General features: G+C 39.6%; 1 long non-coding RNA gene across 3 annotated transcripts in view; it reads left to right on the top strand.

The window, feature by feature from the left end:
* The window catches only part of LOC134761474 (uncharacterized), a 261,901-nt gene that overhangs the window by 97,091 nt on the left and 140,869 nt on the right, over positions 1-23,941 (top strand). The window lies entirely within an intron of this gene.

The raw sequence follows: 23,941 nt of genomic DNA, 5'->3' as shown, positions 1-23,941 counted from the left end.
TTGAGAAGTGTCTGTTCATATCCTTCACCCACTTTTTGATGGGGTTGTTTGTTTTTTGTAAATTTGTTTGAGTTCCTTGTAGATTCTGGATATTAGATCTTTGTCAGATGGATAGATTGCAAAATTTTTCTCCCATACTGTAGGTTGCCTGTTTACTGTGATGATAGTTTCTTTTGCTGTGCAGGACCTCTTTAGTTTCATTAGATCCTATTTGTCTATTTTGTCTTTTGTTGCCATTGCTTTTGGTGTTTTAGTCATGAAGTCTTTGCCCATGCCTATGTCCTGATGGTGTTGTCTAGGTTTTCTTCTAGGGTTTTTATGGTTTTAAGTCTTATGTTTAAGTCTTTAATCCATCTTAAGTTAATTTATGTATAAGGTGTAAGGAAGGGGTCCAGTTTCAGTTTTCTGCATATGGCTACCAGTTTTCCCAACACCATGTATTAAATAGGGAATCCTTTCCCCATTGCTTCTTTTTGTCAGGTTGATCAAAGATTAGATTGTTGTATATGTGTGGCATTATTTCTGAGGCTTCTGTTCTGTTCTGTTGGTCTGTGTATCTGTTTTGATACCAGTACCATGCTGCTTTTGTTACTGTAGACTTGTAGTATAGTTTGAAGTCAGGTAGCATGATGCCTCCAGTTTTGTTCTTTTTGCTTAGGATTGTCTTGGCTATATGGGCTCTTTTTTGGTTCCATATGAAATTTAAAGTAGTTTTTTCTAGTTCTGTGAAGAAAGTCACTGGTAGCTTGATTGGAATAGCATTGAATCTATAAATTACTTGGGGCAGTATGGCAATTTTCTTGATATTGATTCTTCCTATCCATGAGCTTGGATTTTTTTCCATTTGTTTGTGTCCTCTCTTATTTCCTTGAGCAGTGGTTACTACAAATACTTTTCAAAAAATATTTTTGATTTGTGTTTGGTTGAATCCATGGAGGTGAAACCCATGGATATGCAGGGCTGAATGTAATGATAGTAGTAGAAATATTATACCATTAACATCAGCAATAATTGTGAATATTTATTATTTGTGCTTAGCACTTTATATTATCTCCTATAATGCAATAACTTTTTGAGGTATGTATTATAATTGTCTTCACTTTACAAATGAGCAACTGAGATGCATAAATATCAGGTATTCTGTGCAATGTTATACCATCAGTATATAGCAGCTCTAGGACTCACCCCTGGTTGCTCCAGACTGCATGCTCTTAATACTGATAGTGTCCTCTCTTCAGTGAAGGATGACAGGAGGTAAGAAGGTCAATCATGGGCTTACTGCCAAAAATCTTTTCCTTTAGAATTGTAGAAATTCAGTTTGAGGAAATTGCTGAGCTATCTCTTCAGTTATACATCTTAAATTGATGCAGAAAATAGATGAACAAGCTGTTTATGAAAATAAATCAATCATCTTAGATTGCAGCTCCAGGGATAAGTCATTGGAGGAGTTCATATCTGCCTGTAACAATGGGGGCATTGTGTTCACAAATGAAAAATGTTGACATACAGTTTTCTTTATCCCACGGATGAGCAAACTGACAAAGCTGGACATACGTCTTGTTATTTGTAATCATTGTCCGATTTTCTGTTTCTTTGATAATTGGCATGCTATGGACATCTGCGACTTTGTCTGTTGGTCTTGGGGGGCTTCATGGCCTGTTATGCCAAGTCCGCAGAGCAGCCATCTGAAGATATCTCAACAGGTATTCATTACACTTACTTATGAGGTCCTGTCTCAAATCCTCTCACTGTGTAGATGTTGGTGGGGGATAGATTGTCATGTGGCCAGTACTGAAAGAATGTAAGAATGTATTTACCCCCAGTTATATGAGGCACGTTAGAATCTCTGTTTTTATATTACAATAACTCACAAGCTTTGCAACAAAACAGTTGAGGGTTAAATAAAATTTACAATATTGAAATGTTATTAAATGATATATAAAATTTATGATGAATACTTTCAAATAATACAGTGGCAGCCAAAGAAATTGAATGAGGGTAAAAATTTACATTATTTTTCCTCTCTGAAAAGAGTTCCCAGATACCCTTCAATAGAAATTTAAAACAAACAGCAATTACAGTTTATTTTTCAACTCACAGTAGGGGCTCTTTAGGTTTTGGGTCGTTTTGAGCTTGTTAAATTCCTTCATTCAGCTTTGAGAATCAGCAGGATACAATTTTAAGTGTCCGATGTAGGAACTTTGTCTTATTACCTAACCTTCAGTGGCTTAAAACTGTTTCCACATGAGTAAAAGAAGTAGTAGGTTTCATCCTAAATGGCATGTTATAATTTTGCCATGTGTCTACGTGGTGCTATGAAGCCACTGGGGTTCATGTCTATATAACCCTGGCAGTTATAGTTTTAAATGCCATAGAATAAACTCCAAGAGAAATTTCTCAATCTTTCTGATTTGCTTTTAACAGTTGAGTTAATTCTATGAGTATTTAGCCAGCCAGTACAAACTGTTATAAAGGATGTTTACCAGACTGATCAATCACATCTACTTGGTCACAGTTAATTAACATCTAAACAGACTCAGTGTGGGAAAGGGTGAGAAGGAAGAATTCATCCTTCTTCATTGTGCCTATAGGAAAGATTTAAAGTTGTTTATTTTATTTCAAACAATGTATTGACAGTAAGACTGTTCATTATTGCTCAATGCAATTAGACTAGGAGTAGTCTATTTCATTGAAAATAATATTATGACTACATTTTAATATTATTATTCATTAAGAGCCCAAAATTAAGAAGCAAAGAAGGAAAAAAAATGCCTATAATCCCATCCCCAAGAACAATGGATATCATTTCAGAGTATAAATTTCCAAATGTTGTTTTATATATGTGTTTAGAAGACTTTTACTATGTATAGGTACAAATTTTTTCGAAATACCAGCATTCCATATGTGCTATTTGTGATGCATTTTATTCACTGAAATCCATTTTATACCACATTTCCTCATGTCATTGAGTATGCTTTTAAAGAAATAATTGTAATAGATTCTAGCATTTTAATTGTTCAGTTACACTAAAATAGTAAAACAAATATTTTTTAGACCGAGTACAGTGGCTCATGCCTGTAATCCCAGCACTTTGGGAGGCCGAGGCAGGTGGATCATGAGCTCAGGAGTTCGAGACCAGCCTGACCAGCGTGGTGAAACCCTGTCTCTACTAAAAATACAAAAATTAGCCGGGCATGGTGGCATGCTGCTGTAATCCCAGCTACTCAGGAGGCTGAGGTAGGAGAATTGCTTGAACCTGGGAGGTAGAGGTTGCAGTGAGCCAAGATTGTGCCATTGCACTCCAGCCTTGGCGACGGAGCAAGACTCCGACTCAAAAAAAAAAAAAAAAGTTTTTTGCTATTATATACAGTGCTACTATAAATATCCCCATAACCAAACATTTGTGTACATTCTTATTTATTTCTATTGGATAAATTCCCAGTAGTTGAAGTAATACCTTTATCATATACTAACTCACATATGTATCTATGTGTCTTGTCCTGAATTTTCTAATCTGTTACATTGATCTGTCTGCCCCTTCCTGTGTAGTTCCTCACTCTTTTAATTGTTATTGATGATATACCATTTCAAAAGATTTTTCTTTAATATATTATCAGATTCTCCAGCCTTCTCCAATAAATTAGTCAATGTCATAAATCCCATAGAATTGAGGATATTGATCTCTAAAGTCTAACCTATTTTGTTGTATTTTAATCATCCAATGCCTTCCCTGTCCAAAAGTGGGTAATGGCTAATCACCAACCTCTACCTATAGTTTTCTCTCATAAATTTTTTGAAGGTTTTTTTTTGTTTTTTTTTTTCACTAAGGACAATTTTCCCCCAAGGGCATTATGATCAAATTCCAAACTAATTTATCACTAATTGTGCTTACACAGATATGATTTACTATTTTCCACTATTCATTTTGCTGTTTCTCTTTTTCATTGTTCATCCTACTATTTCTCTCTTCATTGAGGGTTGTTATTTTTTTCCTTAGCAGGGCTTTTCACCTTTCTTAAACTTCTGTGTGGCACAGAGACATTTACAACACTAGTTCGTTTCCCAACACACACCATTTCTCCACTTCTTTCTGCATTTACATTGATTCTGGTGTTTGGAGATGAATATGGATCTTCCAGTCCACTGATTTTTTCATGTGGATTTCACAAATGAAAGAAAGGAGACACTTAGCCACTCTGATTTATCATTATGAAAGTTATTTTATTTACATACGAGATCAAAAGACAGCAAGTGAACAAAACACTCATTTCTTAGAAAGTAGAGAACATGAAATCTTTATAGAACAGCTGAAGAATAAGGAAAATCTTTAAAAAAAAAAGAATATGACAGTGTTCATGGTAACTTTATGATCATAAATAACATTCATTAAACAAATGTTACAGCGTGGCTTTGCTTACCAGGCAACTATCTTAAACTTATAGAAAAAGAGAAGAGACCGTCTTAGAAAATGACATTTGAGAAGAAAGCAAGTTAATAGAAAGAGACAGCAACATGAATACAAACAAGAGGGAGACAGAAACAGATAGGAGCCCACGTAGCTCTGTGTCTGTTTGTGGTGTGTGTGTGTTATGCATGTGGTGTATGTGTGCTGTGTGTGTGGTGTGTGGTGTACATATTGTGTGTGTGTGTGTGTGTGTGTGTGTGCACGTGTATGTGTGGTCTATATGTGGTGTGTGGTGTATAGGTTGTGTGTGTGTGTATGTGGTGTGTGGGGTATGTATTTGTGGTGTGATGTGGTGTGCAGTGTATGTGTGTGTTGTATATTTGTGTGGTGAATGTGTGGTATATGTACTGTGTGTGTGTTGTTTGTTTTGTGTGTGTATGGTATGTGTGGTGTGTGGAGTGTATGTGTGGCATGTGCATGTAGGTATGTGGTATATGTGTCTGTGGTGTGTGTGTGGTGTATTTGTGTGGTGTATGTATTTGTGTTATATGTGTTCGTGTGTGTATAGTGTGGTGTGTGGTGTATGTGTGGTGTGTGGTATACATGTAGTGTGTGTGTGGTATGTAGCGTGTGTATTGGTGGTGTGTGTGTGTGGTGTGTGTGTGGTGTATATGTGTGGTATATACGTGTGGTACATGTGTGGTGTATGTGTGTATGTTTTGTGTGTGTGCTGTGTGTGCTGTATGTGTGGTATGGTGTGGCATGTGTGTGTCTGTGTGTGGTGGAGAGATAAATGTTGGAGAATGCCTCTGTGAAGAAAGTCATATCTTTAATGAAGTCCCAATGAATTCATTTCAAAGAAGTCACAAGGAATTCATTTCAAAGAAGTTCAAGAAATTTGTGCTGGGAAGAGGATGGAGAAAGATAATGTTAAGTAGATTAATTAACACATACCAAGAACCATAAGAGAGAAAATGGTTTCTAACTGCAAATAATACAGTTTATACAGAGTACATTGTATGTATCACATAAAATTGTAGAGAGATAAAAGTGTAAAATGAAGAGATTTTTCCTTTGACTCAGAAATCCTACTTCTTGGAATCTCTCTCAATAATACACTGGCAATGACTAATGTATACAGCATTATTTGTAATAGCACAAAACTGAAAATAACTGAAGTGTCATTCAAAAAAGATTGTTTGAATAAAAAAAGGCAAATACGTAACAACTATGCAGCAATAAATGGTAATTAGTGCTGTCCAAAATCAATTTTTAAACAAGTATAATAATGTACAGAGAAATATTTATAGTAAGCTTTCTTTTACACAAGAAAGGGGGGTATGAATACACACACACACAGTAATGTCATGTAAACCTAATGCTAATAGCATGTTCAGTCATGCGAGGGGGTAAGGAATGGAACAGAGGGGAGCAAGTTCGGAAATGACATTTATGGGTTTGTGCCTTGTTATATTGCTTTAAATTTGCAATCATGTAAAAGCTTTATATAATAAAAAACCAAACACATAGAAAAGAAAGGAATCTTTTATTTCTGAATCAGGTCATGACTGGATTTAGTTTTTACCCTCACAAAGTAAACTTTTATAAAAATGGACAAAAAGGTGTGAAGCAACTGTTTGCAGCACTGAACAATAGACAGGGTGTGGCTGTAATCCTCGCAGGGAAGGGAAAAGCATGAGGTGAGGTTCACATTCACTCCAGGTTTTGCCTGGGGCAGTTCCCATAACACACAACTGAGAAGTAGAGCCTAGATAGAGATCAATAGGTGTCACTGAATAGAGAAAAAATACAGATTGAAGCTCAGGGATTTTGAAGTTGCTAGAATTTTTGGGACGGGATAAAGGAGAAGAGCGAACTATGCAGAGGCAAAGCTCCAAAAATCTGTACAAAGGATCCCTTGAATCTTTCGCTGAATACTAAGTCTGTGTATAAAAGTGAAATTTCAAAGAATTGGTCAGACAATAGCTACAGGAGAACAGAGAGCTAAACAGGACACAAGAGGACATACTTCCTGTGAGTCGGAGTGAAGAAATGATACTTAACTTATGAAACATTTATTTGCAACCACAGAAAGGTTGTGCCTCAGGAGTTGGTTTATGCAAGCTTAAGGCTGTCCTCTCCAATATGGTTAGCTTCTAGATACAATTGGCTATTTTAATTTAAATGAATGAAAATGAAATAAAATTTAAAACACAGTTATTTGGTCATAGTAGCTATATTTTAAATAATCCATAGTCATATGTGGATAGTAGCTATGATATTAAAAAAAGTGCAGATAAAAAACATTTCCATTATCATAGAAATTTCTTTTAGATAGCACTGATTCAGGTAAGGGCTATTCTAGACCTGCTTTGGAAAGGGTAAAACCAAGCCTTGACATGAATCAGCTGACCTATTAGTAATGAACCACCTTCCAGAAGAAAACAAAACATCCTTTAAAGGAAGAAAAGGAAATCCAGACTCTCAAAAATGTAGCATCTATAATGTACAGCATCTAATAAAAAATATTAGGTATGAGAGAAACAAGAAAATGACATTCATAATCAGAAGACAGGCAATTGAATAGACCCAATAGGTCAATCGAATAATATTTTTGGAATTAGTATGAAAGGACTTCAAAATAGCTATTGCAAACATATTAAAGTATTTAAAGGAAAATATGGATATGATGAGTAACTCTACAGAGAATCCCATCAGAGAGATGAAAATTACAAAAAAAAATCAAATGGAAATTCTAGAAATAAAAATTCACTGGATAGGATTAATGGCAGATCTGACACTGCAGAATAAAAAAATACATTAACTCAAAGACATGACATTGAAACTGTCTTTGCAAATATAATGAAGAGAGAAATCTGGCATGGCTGACTCCATCTTGCTTCTAGCGTCACAGGCTGGCTGTCCTCACTTATTCCTGGGCATAAGTGAAGCTAACCATGGGAGGAATCAGTTTATAGTTTAATTTTGAAGTAAGGGTAATAGTCCCTCCCTAAAACTGATCTCTTCCTTGTTCAGGCCCTGAAACTGCCTTTGTAAGAGGAATAAAAGGCCACAAGATTAGGATTATGGGAGGGGCCTGAACTCTGCTAAATGTAGACATATAAACCCTTACTGTCTGGAGTCATGTGGCCAGAGGTCACAAGATTTGTGACTTCCCAATTGCTCCTGTAGATAACATCACTATTGTAGAACCTAAGATTGGTCTTTTGAGATGTTTTTCAGACTGATCCCACACAGACTCATGACTCCTGACTCAACTAGTCCTGTGGCCCCCACTTAGAGGTGGACTTAGTGCACAAGGACTGTTTTCCACACCTCTATGATTGCATTCTTTAGCAATCAGCAGCAAACATGCACTATCCTCTGACTGCCAAACTATTCTTGAAAAACTCTAATCTCTGAGTTTTCAGTGCGACAGATTTGAGTGAGTTCTCCAGTTCTTCCATGTGGTTGGCCTTGTATTAATTAAACTCTTTCTTTCTTTGTTTCTTTTTTGATGAAGTCTTGCACTGTTGCCAGGCTGGAAGGCAGTGGTGCAATCTTGGCTCACTGCAACCTCTGCCTCCTGGGTTCAAGCAATTCTCTTGCCTCAGCCTCCCGAGTAGCTGGGATTACAGACACACACCACCACACCCAGCTAATTTTTGTATTTTTAGTAGAGACAGGGTTTCACCATGTTAGCCAGGGTGGTCTCAATCTCTTGACCTTGTGATCTGCCCACCTCAGCCTCCCAAAGTGCTGGGATTACAGGCATGTAAACTCTTTCCTTACTGCAATACCACGGTCTCAGTGAACTGGTTTTGTCTGTGCAGCAGGCAGGAAGAACTTGTTGGGTGATTATAACATTAGAAATTCATTAGACATTCATTTGTGCTGAATCTCTCTCTCTTTCTCACACACACCCAGAGAGAGAGAGAGAGAGAGAGCGCAACTCAATAACTAGTGACAAAATAACAAACAGTATAAAAAACATGTTTTTGGAGTCCCTAGAAGAGAAAAGAGAGAAAAAATTGTAGCAGAAAAAATTATTTGAAAAAATATCTGATAAATTTCTAATTTTGATGGAAACTCTAAACTCACACATCTAAAGAGCCCAATTAACCTCAATCAGGATGAATACAAATAATCATACACCTAGGTACATTATAGTCAAATTTATAAAAACCAAAGATAAGGAGAAAATCTTAAAATTATCTAGAGGAAAAAAGGCATATATACTAAAACAACATTAAGAATGATCGCTATCCATTAAGAAATAATGTAACAGAGAAATTAAATTACTCCTTTAAAAAGAATCCCCCATCCCCAATTTGTCTATCTAAAGTTCTATATCAAGAAAAATTATCCTTCAGTTTAATATAATTGTGGTCTACATGTATGACTATCTTTCTAAAGGGGACTTTAGTGCCTTCTGTGTCAGTCTTTTGTATTACATTTTGCCTTTTAATGTCGTATTGGTTCATATCTTAATACAATGTAAATAGTTCTAATCTATCCTCTAGTATCTGCCCTTAAGATGTGTGAAGATAACAAAATATGCACCCTTTTGTCTTTTTTTGTTCAAGGAAAGAAACTCAATGCCTTCAATATTTCCTCACATGACTTAATTTTAGAGCCTTCAGAATTCTGGTTACTCTGTTTGAAATGTATTTTTGTTTAGTTTATATCTTTCTTAAAGTGAATGTAATTCCAGAAATAGATGTCATTCTCCAAGTATCATCTAAACAGAGGAAAGTATGAGAAGAACCTTCCTTATAAATTATGAAAGATTATGCAGTTACTGTAGAATTATTTTGTGTAATTTGAAAAACAAAAGCTTATCTATCTATCTAGGAAGGCAAATAAAAATCTTAGGGCCTCAGACTCACTATGTCAAAGGGAAAAGTTAAGCTTGAGAACTGAGTCGTGCAAAGCTGCCTCCCATTTTTTCCCTAAATAGATAGCTACAAAGATAAAAGGCTACATACGTCTCTCACAGTTTGCTCACAAGTAAATTCCTTGTGGGCCCCAAGATATATAAATAAGAGACAGAGGTCTTACTCTGTCACCCAGGCTAGAGTACAGTGGTACAATCATAGCTCACTGCAGTCTCCAACTCCTGGGCTCCAGCAACACCCCTACCTCCTCAGCCTCCCGAGTAGCTAGGACTACAGGCACTTGCCAATATGCCTGGCTATATATATATATATATATATATATGTATATATTTATGGAGATGGAGTCTCACTGTGTTCCCCAGGCTGATCTCAAACTCTTGGCCTCAAGCGATCTTCTGACCTCAGCCTCCCAAAGCACTGGGATTGCAAGCATGAGCCACTGTGCCCAGCCTGACCCCAAGATCTTTACCTTGTAACAGTTGTGTTGAATTTCATCCTGACAAAGTAAATTAATAGCTTATCTTCACAGGTATGGAACAAAGGACAAAACTAGAAGTCATCCATCTGCTCACCTGAGACAAATTCATATTTGACTATTTCCTTTCCTCTATGTTTACTTTGTCTTATGTAAAAATGAAGATTCACTGAGCACAAGATGAATGCATATTGGCTATTTCTTTATCTCTCCGTTCACATGTAAAATGTGAATTCAGAGAAAGCTGATCAAAGACTCAAAAGAATGCAACTGCTTGCCACCTTTATCTACCCTTGCCCCCATTTTTTCTTTCTCTTTTCCCTACTGCCTGCTCTTTCCTCTTTAAATATAGAAGTCCCTGAACCCTCTTTGGAAAAAGCATGAATCACAGATATTGCCTGTGATTTTGTGTTTCTTTTTCCTGAGCATGTCCTCAACTTAGCAAAATAAACCTCTAAAATTATTGAAACTCACCTCTGTCAATTTCTTTAATTTAATAGGTATAAAACAATGTTATACCACTGTTTATTTATATGAACTCATAGTCAACTAAAACCTCTTAGTCTTTTGAAATGTAGTTTGCTAAGACACCTTTGCTCTATTTTGTTCTTTCTTTTATTAGTTTTAGGTGTCCTAAATCTTAAAATCTAAAGCCAACTCTTAAACAATTTAATCTGGTAAAATTTAGCTTCGTTTTTTTAATCTGCATTTTTTTTCTGAGAACTTGTGTTTGCCAGTGAATTTAAACTTTCACATCAGAAGACCCAGGTTAAAAATGACGTTTGTTTTTATAGTGTATGCATTCTACTTTTCTTTTTTTTTTTTTTTTTTTTTTTTATTATTATTATTATTATTATTATACTTTAGGTTTTATGGTACATGTGTGCAATGTGCAGGTAAGTTACATATGTATACATGTGCCATGCTGGTGCGCTGCACCCACCAACTCGTCATCTAGCATTAGGTATATCTCCCAATGCTATCCCTCCCCCCTCCCCCCACCCCACAACAGTCCCCAGAGTGTGATGTTCCCCTTCCTGTGTCCATGTGTTCTCATTGTTCAATTCCCACCTATAAGTGAGAATATGCGGTGTTTGGTTTTTTGTTCTTGCGATAGTTTACTGAGAATGATGATTTCCAATTTCATCCATGTCCCTACAAAGGACGTGAACTCATCATTTTTTATGGCTGCATAGTATTCCATGGTGTATATGTGCCACATTTTCTTAATCCAGTCTATCATTGTTGGACATTTGGGTTGGTTCCAAGTCTTTGCTATTGTGAATAATGCTGCAATAAACATACGTGTGCATGTGTCTTTATAGCAGCATGATTTATAGTCCCTTGGGTATATACCCAGTAATGGGATGGCTGGGTCGAATGGAATTTCTAGTTCTAGATCCCTGAGGAATCGCCACACTGACTTCCACACGGGTTGAACTAGTTTACAGTCCCACCAACAGTGTAAAAGTGTTCCTATTTCTCCACATCCTCTCCAGCACCTGTTGTTTCCTGACTTTTTAATGATTGCCATTCTAACTGGTGTGAGATGGTATCTCATTGTGGTTTTGATTTGCATTTCTCTGATGGCCAGTGATGATGAGCATTTTTTCATGTGTTTTTTGGCTGCATAAGTGTCTTCTTTTGAGAAGTGTCTGTTCATGTCCTTCGCCCACTTTTTGATGGGGTTGTTTGTTTTTTTCTTGTAAATTTGTTGGAGTTCATTGTAGATTCTGGATATTAGCCCTTTGTCAGATGAGTAGGTTGCGAAAATTTTCTCCCATTTTGTAGGTTGCCTGTTCACTCTGATGGTAGTTTCTTTTGCTGTGCAGAAGCTCTTGAGTTTAATTAGATCCCATTTGTCAATTTTGGCTTTTGTTGCCATTGCTTTTGGTGTTTTAGACATGAAGTCCTTGCCCATGCCTATATCCTGAATGGTAATGCCTAGGTTTTCTTCTAGGGTTTTTATGGTTTTAGGTCTAACATTTAAGTCTTTAATCCATCTTGAATTGATTTTTGTATAAGGTGTAAGGAAAGGATCCAGTTTCAGCTTTCTACATATGGCTAACCAGTTTTCCCAGCACCATTTATTAAATAGGGAATCCTTTCCCCATTGCTTGTTTTTCTCAGGTTTGTCAAAGATCAGATAGTTGTAGATATGTGGCATTATTTCTGACGGCTCTGTTCTGTTCCATTGATCTATATCTCTGTTTTGGTACCAGTACCATGCTGTTTTGGTTACTGTAGCCTTGTAGTATAGTTTGAAGTCAGGTAGTGTGATGCCTCCAGCTTTGTTCTTTTGGCTTAGGATTGACTTGGCGATGCGGGCTCTTTTTTGGTTCCATATGAACTTTAAAGTAGTTTTTTCCAATTCTGTGAAGAAAGTCATTGGTAGCTTGATGGGGATGGCATTGAATCTGTAAATTACCTTGGGAAGGATGGCCATTTTCATGATATTGATTCTTCCTACCCATGAGCATGGAATGTTCTTCCATTTGTTTGTATCCTCTTTTATTTCCTTGAGCAGTGGTTTGTAGTTCTCCTTGAAGAGGTCTTTCACATCCCTTGTAAGTTGGATTCCTAGGTATTTTATTCTCTTTGAAGCAATTGTGAATGGGAGTTCACTCATGATTTGGCTCTCTGTTTGTCTGTTATTGATGTATAAGAATGCTTGTGATTTTTGCACATTGATTTTGTATCCTGAGACTTTGCTGAAGTTGCTTATCAGCTTAAGGAGATTTTGGGCTGAGACAATGGGGTTTTCTAGATATACTATCATGTCATCTGCAAACAGGGACAATTTGACTTCCTCTTTTCCTAATTGAATACCCTTGATTTCCTTCTCCTGCCTAATTGCCCTGGCCAGAACTTCCAACACTATGTTGAATAGAAGTGGTGAGAGAGGGCATCCCTGTCTTGTGCCAGTTTTCAAAGGGAATGCTTCCAGTTTTTGCCCATTCAGTATGATATTGGCTGTGGGTTTGTCATAAATAGCTCTTATTATTTTGAGATACGTCCCATCAATTCCTAATTTATTGAGAGTTTTTAGCATGAAGGGTTGTTGAATTTTGTCAAAGGCCTTTTCTGCATCTATTGAGATAATCATGTGGTTTTTGTCTTTCATTCTGTTTATATGCTGGATTACATTTATTGATTTGCGTATATTGAACCAGCCTTGCATCCCAGGGATGAAGCCCACTTGATCATGGTGGATAAGCTTTTTGATGTGCTGCTGGATTCTGTTTGCCAGTATTTTATTGAGGATTTTTGCATCAATGTTCATCAAGGATATTGGTCTAAAATTCTCTTTTTTTGTTGTGTCTCTGCCAGGCTTTGGTATCAGGATGATGCTGGCCTCATAAAATGAGTTAGGGAGGATTCCCTCTTTTTCTATTGATTGGAATAGTTTCAGAAGGAATGGTACCAGCTCCTCCTTGTACCTCTGGTAGAATTCGGCTGTGAATCCATCTGGACCTGGACTTTTTTTGGTTGGTAAGCTATTGATTATTGCCACAATTTCAGCTCCTGTTATTGGTCTATTCAGAGATTCAACTTCTTCCTGGTTTAGTCTTGGGAGGGTGTATGTGTTGAGGAATTTATCCATTTCTTCTAGATTTTCTAGTTTATTTGCATAGAGGTGTTTGTAATATTCTCTGATGGTAGTTTGTATTTCTGTGGGATCGGTGGTGATATCCCCTTTATCATTTTTTATTGCATCTATTTGATTCTTCTCTCTTTTTTTCTTTATTAATCTTGCTAGTGGTCTATCAATTTTGTTGATCCTTTCAAAAAACCAGCTCCTGGATTCATTTATTTTTTGAAGGGTTTTTTGTGTCTCTATTTCCTTCAGTTCTGCTCTGATTTTAGTTATTTCTTGCCTTCTGCTAGCTTTTGAATGTGTTTGCTCTTGCTTTTCTAGTTCTTTTAATTGTGATGTTAGGGTGTCAATTTTGGATCTTTCCTGCTTTCTCTTGTGGGCATTTAGTGCTATAAATTTCCCTCTACACACTGCTTTGAATGCATCCCAGAGATTCTGGTATGTTGTGTCTTGGTTCTCATTGGTTTCAAAGAACATCTTTATTTCTGCCTTCATTTCGTTATGTACCCAGTAGTCATTCAGGAGCAGGTTGTTCAGTTTCCACGTAGTTGAGTGGTTTTGAGTGAGATTCTTAATCCTGAGTTCTAGCTTGATTGCACTGTGATCTGAGAGACAGTTTGTTACAATTTCTGTTCTTTTACATTTATTGAGGAGAGCTTTACTTCCAAGTATATGGTCAATTTTGGAATAGGTGTGGTGTGGTGCTGAAAAAAATGTATATTCTGTTGATTTGGGGTGGAGAGTTCTGTAGATGTCTATTAGGTCTGCTTGGTGCAGAGCTGAGTTCAATTCCTGGGTATCCTTGTTGACTTTCTGTCTCGTTGATCTGTCTAATGTTGATAGTGGGGTGTTAAAGTCTCCCATTATTAATGTGTGGGAGTCTAAGTCTCTTTGTAGGTCACTCAGGACTTGCTTTATGAATCTGGGTGCTCCTGTATTGGGTGCATATATATTTAGGATAGTTAGCTCTTCTTGTTGAATTAATCCCTTTACCATTATGTAATGGCCTTCTTTGTCTCTTTTGATCTTTGTTGGTTTAAAGTCTGTTTTATCAGAGACTAGGATTGCAACCCCTGCCTTTTTTTGTTTTCCATTTGCTTGGTAGATCTTCCTCCATCCTTTTATTTTGAGCCTATGTGTGTCTCTGCACGTGAGATGGGTTTCCTGAATACAGCACACTGATGGGTCTTGAGTCTTTATCCAGTTTGCCAGTCTGTGTCTTTTAATTGGAGCATTTAGTCCATTTACATTTAAAGTTAATATTGTTATGTGTGAATTTGATCCTGTCATTATGATGTTAGCTGGATATTTTGCTCGTTAGTTGATGTAGTCTCTTCCTAGTCTCGATGTTCTTTACATTTCGGTATGATTTTGCAGTGGCTGGTACCGGTTGTGCCTTTCCATGTTTAGCGCTTCCTTCAGGAGCTCTTTTAGGGCAGGCCTGGTGGTGACAAAATCTCTCAGCATTTGCTTGTCTGTAAAGTATTTTATTTCTCCTTCACTTATGAAGCTTAGTTTGGCAGGATATGAAATTCTGGGTTGAAAATTCTTTTCTTTAAGAATGTTGAATATTGGCCCCCACTCTCTTCTGGCTTGTAGGGTTTCTGCCGAGAGATCCGCTGTTAGTCTGATGGGCTTCCCTTTGATGGTAACCCGACCTTTCTCTCTGGCTGCCCTTAACATTTTTTCCTTCATTTCAACTTTGGTGAATCTGACAATTATGTGTCTTGGAGTTGCTCTTCTCGAGGAGTATCTTTGTGGCGTTCTCTGTATTTCCTGAATCTGAATGTTGGCCTGCCTTGCTAGATTGGGGAAGTTCTCCTGGATAATATCCTGCAGAGTGTTTTCCAACTTGTTTCCATTCTCCCCGTCACTTTCAGGTACACCAATCAGACGTAGATTTGGTCTTTTCACATAGTCCCACATTTCTTGGAGGCTTTGCTCGTTTCTTTTTATTCTTTTTTCTCTAAACTTCCCTTCTCGCTTCATTTCATTCATTTCATCTTCCAGGGCTGATACCCTTTCTTCCATTTGATCGCATCGGCTCCTGAGGCTTCTGCATTCTTCACGTAGTTCTCGAGCCTTGGTTTTCAGCTCCATCAGCTCCTTTAAGCACTTCTCTGTATTGGTTATTGTAGTTATACATTCTTCTAAATTTTTTTCAAAGTTTTCAACTTCTTTGCCTTTGGTTTGAATATCCTCCCGTAGCTCGGAGTAATTTGATCGTCTGAAGCCTTCTTCTCTCAGCTCGTCAAAGTCATTCTCCGTCCAGCTTTGTTCCGTTGCTGGTGAGGAACTGCGTTCCTTTGGAGGAGGAGAGGTACTCTGGTTTTTAGAGTTTCCAGTTTTTCTGCTCTGTTTTTTCCCCATCTTTGTGGTTTTATCTACTTTTGGTCTTTGATGATGGTGATGTACAGATGGGTTTTTGGTGTGGATGTCCTTTCTGTTAGTTTTCCTTCTAACAGACAGAACCCTCAGCTGCAGGTCTGTTGGAGTACCTGGCCGGCCGTGTGAGGTGTCAGTCTGCCCCTGCTGGGGGGTGCCTCCCAGTTAGGCTGCTCGGGGGTCAGGGGTCAGGGACCCACTTGAGGAGGCAGTCAGCCCGTTCTCAGATCTCCAGCTGCGTGCTGGGAGAACCACTGCTCTCCTCACAGCTGTCAGACAGGAACATTTAAGTCTGCAGAGGTTACTGCTGTCTTTTTGTTTGTCTGTGCCCTGCCCCCAGAGGTGGAGCCTACAGAGGCAGGCAGGCCTCCTTGAGCTGTGGTGGGCTCCACCCAGTTCAAGCTTCCAGGCTGCTTTGTTTACCTAAGCGAGCCTGGGCAATGGCGGGCGCCCCTCCCCCAGCCTCGCTGCCGACTTGCTGTTTGATCTCAGACTGCTGTGCTAGCAATCAGCGAGACTCCGTGGGCGTAGGACCCTCTGAGCCAGGTGCGGGCTATACTCTCCTGGGGCACGGTTTCCTAAGCCCGTCGGAAAAGCACAGTATTCGGGTGGGAGTGGCCCGATTTTCCAGGTGCCGTCTGTCACCCCTGGAAAGGGGAACTCCCTGACCCCTTGCGCTTCCCGAGTGAGGCAATGCCTCGCCCCTGCTTCGGCTGGCGCACGGTGCGCTCACCCACTGACCTGCGCCCACTGTCTGGCACTCCCTAGTGAGATGAACACGGTACCTCAGATGGAAATGCAGAAATCACCCGTCTTCTGCGTGGCTCGCGCTGGGAGCTGTAGACCGGAGCTGTTCCTATTCGGCCATCTTGGCTCCTCCCTCTGATGCCAGCTAATTTTTGTATTTTTAGTAGACACGGGGTTTTTACCATATTGGCCAGCTGGTCTTGAACTCCTGACCTCAGGTAATCTGCCTGCCTCAGCATCCCAAAGTGCCAGGATTACCTGCATTCTACTTTTCTACAGAATTGATTTTTTTTTCTTTTTGAAAAATGTTATCTCAGTGAAGAATTTCAGTTTTAGGATATACAGACCAGATGCTGGACCAGAGCATGACACTGAGAATCATTTTAGAGGACTCAACCAACTGAATTCATGTAAAAAAAAATTACTTTAAACATAACCAGTACTATCAAAGCTGATAAATTTAAAGGCTTCAAAAATGATATCTGCTAGAAATCTAGGGCTTCACTTGAACACATACCAGTGCATTTGAATGAAAACAAAGTAAAGAACCAAAACATTTTTGTATTAGTCTATTTTCATGCTGCTTATAAAGACATAGACTGGGAAGAAAAAGAGGCTTAATGGACTTCCAGTTCCACATGGCTGGGGAGGCCTCACAATCATGGCAGAAGGCAAGGAGGAGCAAGTCATGTCTTACATGGATGGCAAGAGGCAAAGAGAGAGAGAGCTTATGCAGGGAAACTCACGTTTTTAAAACCATCAGATCTCATGAGACTTATTCACTGTCATGAGAACAGCATGGGAACGACTCACTCCCATGATTCAGTTACCTCCCACCAGGTTTCTCCCACAACATGTGGGAACTGTGGGAGTTACAATTCAAGAGATTTAGGTGGGGACACAGCCAAGCCATATCATTCTGTCCCTGGGGCCAAGCCATATCATTCTGTCCCCGGCCCCTCCCAAACCTTATGTTCTTTTTACATTTCAAACCAATCATGCCTTCCCAACAGTCCCCCAAAGTCTTAACTCATTTCAACATTAACTCAAAAGTCCACAGTTCAAAGTCTAATCTGAGACAAGGCAAGTCCCTTCCACCTATGATCCTGTAAAATCAAAAGCAAGTGAGTTACTTTCCAGATACAATGGGGGTACAGGCATTGGGTAAATACAGCTATTTCAATGGGAGAAATTGGCCAAAACAAAGGCTACAGGCCCCATGCAAGTCCAGAATCCAGCAGGGCAGTCAAATCTTAAAGCTCCAAAATGATCTGGATGCTGAAGCAAGAGGTGGGTTCCCATGGTCATTAGCAGCTCCAACCCTGTGGCTTTGCAGAGTACAGCCTCCCACTTGGCTGCTTTCATGGGCTGGCATTAAGTGTCTGAGGCTTTTCCAAGTGCATAGTGCAAGCTGTAGGTTGATCTAACATTCTGGGGTCTGGAGGATGGTGGCCTTCTTCTCACAGTTCCACTAAGTGGTACCCCCAGTAGGGACTCTGTGTGGGGGTTCCTACCTCACATTTCGCTTCTGCACTGCCCTAGAGAGGTTCTTCATGAGAGCCCCATCCTTGTAGCAGACTTCTGCCTGGACATCCAGGTGTTTCCATACATCCTCTGAAATCTAGGTGGAGGTTCCCAAACCTCAATTCTTGACTTCTGTGCACCTGCAGGCTCAACACGATATGGAAGCTGCCAAGGCTTTGGGCTTGCACCCTCTGAAGCCACAGCACAAGCTATACCTTGGCCCCTTTTAGTCATGGCCGGAGTGGCTGGGACACAGGACACCAAGTTCCTAGACTGCACACAGCACAGGGACCCTTGGCCCAATCTAGGAAACCATTTTTTCCTCCTAGGCTTCCAGGCCTGTTATAGGAGAGACTGCCATGAAGACCTCTGACATGCTCTGGAGCCATTTTCCCCATTGTCTTGGAGATTAACATTCAGCTCCTTGTTTCTTATGCACATTTCTGTAGTCAGCTTTAATTTCTCCTCAGAAAATGGTATTTTCTTTTCTATCGCATTGTCACTCTGCAAATTTTCCAACTTTTATGCTCTGCTTCCCTTTTAAATCTAAATGCTTTTAGCAGCACCCAAGTCACCTCTTGAATGCTTTGTTGCTTAGAAATTTTTTCCACCAGATACCCTAAATCATTTCTCTCAAGTTAAAAGTTCTGCAAATCTCTAGGGCAGGGGCAAAATGCCACCAGTCTCTTTGCTAGAACATAACAAGAATCACCTTTGCCCCAGTTCCCAATGAGTTCCTCATCTCCATCTGAGACCACCTCAGCCTGGACTTTATTGTTCATATCACTATCAGCATTTTTATCAAAGCCATTTAAGAAGTCTCTAAGAAGTTCCAAACTTTCCCACATTTTCCTGTCTTCTTCTGAGCTCTGCAAACTGTCCCAACCTCTGCCTGTTACTCAGATGCAAAGTAGCTTTCATATTTTTGGGTATCTTTTCAGCAGTGCCTCACTCTACTGGTACCAATTTACTGTATTAGTCCATTTTCATGCTGCTGATAAAGACATAACTGAGACTGGGAAGCAGAAGAGGTTTAATGGACTTCCAGTTCCACATGGCTGGGGAGGACTCACAATCAAGGCAGAAGAGAAAGAGGAGCAAGTCACATCTTAGATGAATGGTGGCAGGCAGAGAGAGAGAGAGAACTTGTGCAAAAAACTTCCATTTTTAAAATCATCAGACCTCGTGAGACTTATTCACTATCACGAGAAAAGCATGGGAAAGACCTGCCCCCATGATTCAATTACTGCCCACCAGGTTCCTCCCATGACACATGAGAATTGTGGGAGTAACAATTCAAGATGAGAATTGGGTGGGGACACAGCCAAACCATATCAATTTTTTTCCTAGATAGACCTCCCTTTGTTCTTTTACTCTGAGACTGTTAACTTGTTGCCTTATCTCTGTTGTGAACTCCTGTTGAAAACATTCTCGTTTGACAAAGGCATTTTTGTATTCACTGTACACATTTTTTTCTACAAAAAGATCGATATATATATTTTTTTTTCTTGAGGTGAGAAATGAAAAACCACAAAGGCTTTACCAGTTACTGCCTTGCTGTGGTAGCCTTTATGAGAGCAGACTTTTCAGTAACTCATTGTCAGGTTATCTCACACTTGTCAGCTGAACAGCTGCACACTTCCTCCTCCGAGGCCATAGTCATTACTGAGCATGGCATGGGGTCCTCATTCCATCACTTAAGCGTGGCTGTGGAAAGAAACTGCTGCCTGGACTTCCGGGCAGCCATACAATCCTTAGAAGAAGTGGTGAAAGAAGCATCAGAAGTGGTTCCCTGAAGGTACTTTTCTCTGAAAGCAGTGCCAGGCAGCTAGTAGGGTGCCCGAATGAATGGAACAGGAAAAGAATACACCTTGAAAGGATAAAAATCCCGTATCACAGGCAGAGTTCAGACAGCATGGATTGGAAGTAGTGTGTATAATATACAATCACTTACGTTCTGAAGATGGTCAATTAACACAAGGATAGGATTTTAAAATATCTTTCTTTTAAGATATATTTTCATATGGTGAAATGCACAGATCTATTTTTTACTATGGTTAAAAACGCATAATGTACAAATTGCCATTTAAACCTTTTCTAAGTACACAGTTCTGTTGCATTAAGTACATTCCAGTTGGAAATGCACAGATCTTCAGTGTACAATTAGATGAGTTTTGGCAAATACATATACCTGTGACACTGATATATCTTTCAAGATATTGAAGATTTTTGTTACTCTGAAAAGTACTTTTATTGTCCCTATGTCCCTCAAGCATAAAATTTAAATAATAACTTACTTTTCTCCATTATATGATCTTTTTCATTAAATAGCATGTAAAAAGATTTGTAAGTATAGAAAAATAACACAAAAAAATCATCCACAAGGCAAATCATAACCCATACTGATACATCAAATCCTTAAGTAAGCCAATGACACAGCAAGAAATAAAATACAGAAGTTAAGAAGTTTAAGAAAAAAATTATTTAATTTTATTTTTAGAGACAGTATCTTGCTCTGTTGCTCGGGCTGGAGTGCATTGGTACAATCACAGCTCATTGTAGCCTTGAACTAGTGGGCTCAAGTGATCCTTCCACCTCATCCTCCCAAATAGCTGAGACTACAGGCATGCACAACCATACCCAGCTAATTTTTACTTTTTTTTTTTTTTTTTTTTTTTGTAGAGATGGGGTCTTGCTATGTTCTCCAGCCTGGTCTCAAACTTCTGGCCTTGAGCTTCCTCCTGCCTCGGCCTCCCAAAGCACTAGAATTACAGGTGTCAGCCACTGTGCCTCACCTAGAAGGTGTTTATAACTATAGTGCAACTATAAATTTTGTTTTAGGATAATAGAATAATTATTGAGGTCACTGTCTCACTCATCTCTCCCAAGAAAGTTTAAAATAGTGTAGGGTCACTGAGCCCACAATTCCAGGCTTCTCTCACCTTGAAGATTTCCCATTCTATACAAGCTGCTGAAACCACCAACTTTTGGATACACCTCCAAGAAGAGCAAGGAAAGCACCAGGGGCGCAAAATGGATTAATAGCATCATTTATCCCTGATGAAAATAACGTTAACTTGGTCTGATGTGTTACTCTTGATAATCTGAGAACCTGGCTGAACCTTTATTTCTTTGTTACTTTGGTGCAGTTGGCAGCATTGGCCAGAATGACCAGAATGACAATGTGGTTTAGATCGGGATTGTGGAGCAAATGAAATAACGGTGAGAGACACCCCATCCTCCCAATCACTGAGCAGAATCAATAGATGCCTATAGTTTACGTGTGGCCTTAGAAGATACTTCTGGGCATATGCTAGGGCATGAAAGGGTGGAGCTGTTAGGGCAGAAGAGCAGTTTATGGAGATAATGACCTCTCCGGGAAGAGAATGTCCCCATTTGTGTCAGCATGAGATAGAAATGGCACTGGGTAGTTACAGGAAAATGGAAAACCTCAAACAACAGCTAAAACAGAAACTAGGCAAAGAAACCACAGGATAACAGAAAATCCAAAATAAGGAAGAGAAAATGGCCAAAATTCTGGTCAGGTGACATGTCCATGACTCTTCCAGGCAAACCCAAATAGGGGAGAAAGGGGCGGTAGGAGTGGAGGCACATCCCTGAAATCATCTCCTTTTCCAGATTATTATAACCTAATGATTATTCCACCTTTCAGTTAAAGAAACACTCATAAAATTAGAAAGTCAAGCTTTGTGTGCATGACTTGTTCTCACAAGCATGCCTGGACTTCTCTCTTAAGTGTGTACCTTCGCTTTATAATAAAAGGTTCCTGCCTTTCACCTCCTTCTGACTCATCTCTGAATTGTTTCTTGTGATGGTGTCAAGAATCTGGAAACTAGCTGGGGCTGGGGTCTCACTGGCACGCAGAGACTCTCTTGGGGTCACACTGGCATCCAGAGAGCCTCTTGAGCCCTCCAGCAACAAGTTGATCTGGTAATAGCTTTGGAACTTTGAGGGGAAGTTGGAGACTTGGCCTGAGGGATAAATGCAGTGGACTGAGACTTTAGACAAGTGGGGATGGGGTCTTTGACCAGGCGCCAGTGGTAGCTCTCCATGCAAGCTGCTCATTTCCTATGGATCCCCCTAGCTGTGGTGGGCATTGCAGTTGCCCTTGGGTATTTCGAGTGGCAGGGTCTGCTCATCCTGGATAGACCATCACTATCCAGCTGTGCCACTTTGGCATGCTCCATCCTTCCTCTGCTCCTTCTCGGCTGCTGATTTTAGAAACAAGGTAGACCAGGGAAGTCTGACTGTTTACAAATACTGCAATCTAGCCTGATATTCAGGCCTCCGGCTGCTAGACGGCTCCAATGAAGGGATCTCGACTATGTTAGGGTACCCCCGGTCACTTGAAAAACTGTCTTTCTCTGGAAGCAGATGGCTCAGAGTCTGTTGTGTGAGTGAGGGTGAAGGCAGCCTCCAAACTTAATGCCAGATCTGGCTAGTTTTAGCATCAGAACACCAGTGGAGAGTAGGTCCTGTGCCTTTAAAAAGTTGGCATCCAAGGGGTAAGGAAGACAGATGTCTTTGTCATCTGGATTTAGTAAATCAAGTGCCTACCATTTTAGGTGATCCCCTTCTTGAGCATGCACTTTTGGAGCATATCAAAACCTGGAGTTCATTGTGAGGGCAGATAGATGAGGAAATTGGATGCACACCTGTTCAGTCTTTTAACATGGGGGTATATCCTCTGTGTGAGGGGGTTCTGAAGGCCTGTGAGATTGAGACTGGCCTTTACTGGTGCTGATGGAGGCTCCTGCTACTGCAGACTGGGCTGCTCTATGGAGTCATTGTTAAGTGGAGCTGTACAGACTGCAGGGCTAAGCACAGGGTTTGGTGTAGATGATGCGGTGCTGGCTCTGCATGCAACCAGGTTTGCTATAGTTCAGCTGCAATGAGTGCTGCTGATGGAGTTTTGCTTGACACTGCATGCACGTGGCCAGCCAGATGGTAAATTTTCTGCTTCAGTGTTCATTAAACCCAGCTCATGGTTGATGCACAGCTGAGTCATTCCCTTTGCCAATGGCTGAGACAGTGCCTCTGACTTAGCAGTCTGCATGGCTCACTGCCAGGTGTGCAGATCTCAGGAGGAAGCATGGATCAATACCAGGCAGCCTGAGTTATTCAGCTGGAAATGATCTTGTGGACTGCCTCTACATTGACAAAATGGACATCAGAATATTCAATAAATGTATACCCAAAGGAAATAAATGATGGAAGCCCTTTTCCCCCTCAGATTGTACTTCATTTAACAACTTTGAAAGACATTTTCTGAGAGATTTGGCTTTGGGTTATACAGATATTTTTGAATATAAACTTAGTACTGGAGCAGTTTCAGCAGAAAACAGGGGATGGTCCAAAAACATGTAATGGTTAGTGGAGAACACCAGGTAAATTTTCTCTAGGAAAAATATTCTGTCTCATCTTTGAAGAGAAAAAGAAACCTCTTTAGCCATTTAAAAGGATATTTTCCCAATATATTTATATGAAATTAAGTGAGGTAGATAAATTGGCCTTCCTATATCTTAAGGGAAATCCTCAAAATGAAGAGATAGGCATAGAACTATATCACAAATACCTATAGTATTATAAATCATAAGCACAAAACTTTTATGGCCTCTACTATGGGGACAATCAAGACTGTGCTGCTTGATCCAAGAGCATAGCAGATTCTGGACAGGCTCCAAGTATTGCCAATTACTTAAAGTCACCCACCCTTTGAGGGGATTTGGGAGAATCTTCTTGTGAAGTAAGAAGTGATTGCAGCAGCACGGGTCGAATAATGATTCACATGCACTGTTAGCAGAGTGCAAAGTTCACAAGGGACAGACTATGTTGGTTTTTTTTTTTAATGTATCAACTTGAGCAGGTTGCAGTCTCCAGTCTTTCAG

This window comes from Pongo abelii, chromosome 1, assembly GCF_028885655.2.
Source record: "Pongo abelii isolate AG06213 chromosome 1, NHGRI_mPonAbe1-v2.0_pri, whole genome shotgun sequence".
NCBI lineage: Eukaryota > Metazoa > Chordata > Mammalia > Primates > Hominidae > Pongo > Pongo abelii.
The sequence above is the reverse complement of the archived record's forward strand: the minus strand, read 5'-3'. Positions and strand labels throughout refer to the sequence as shown.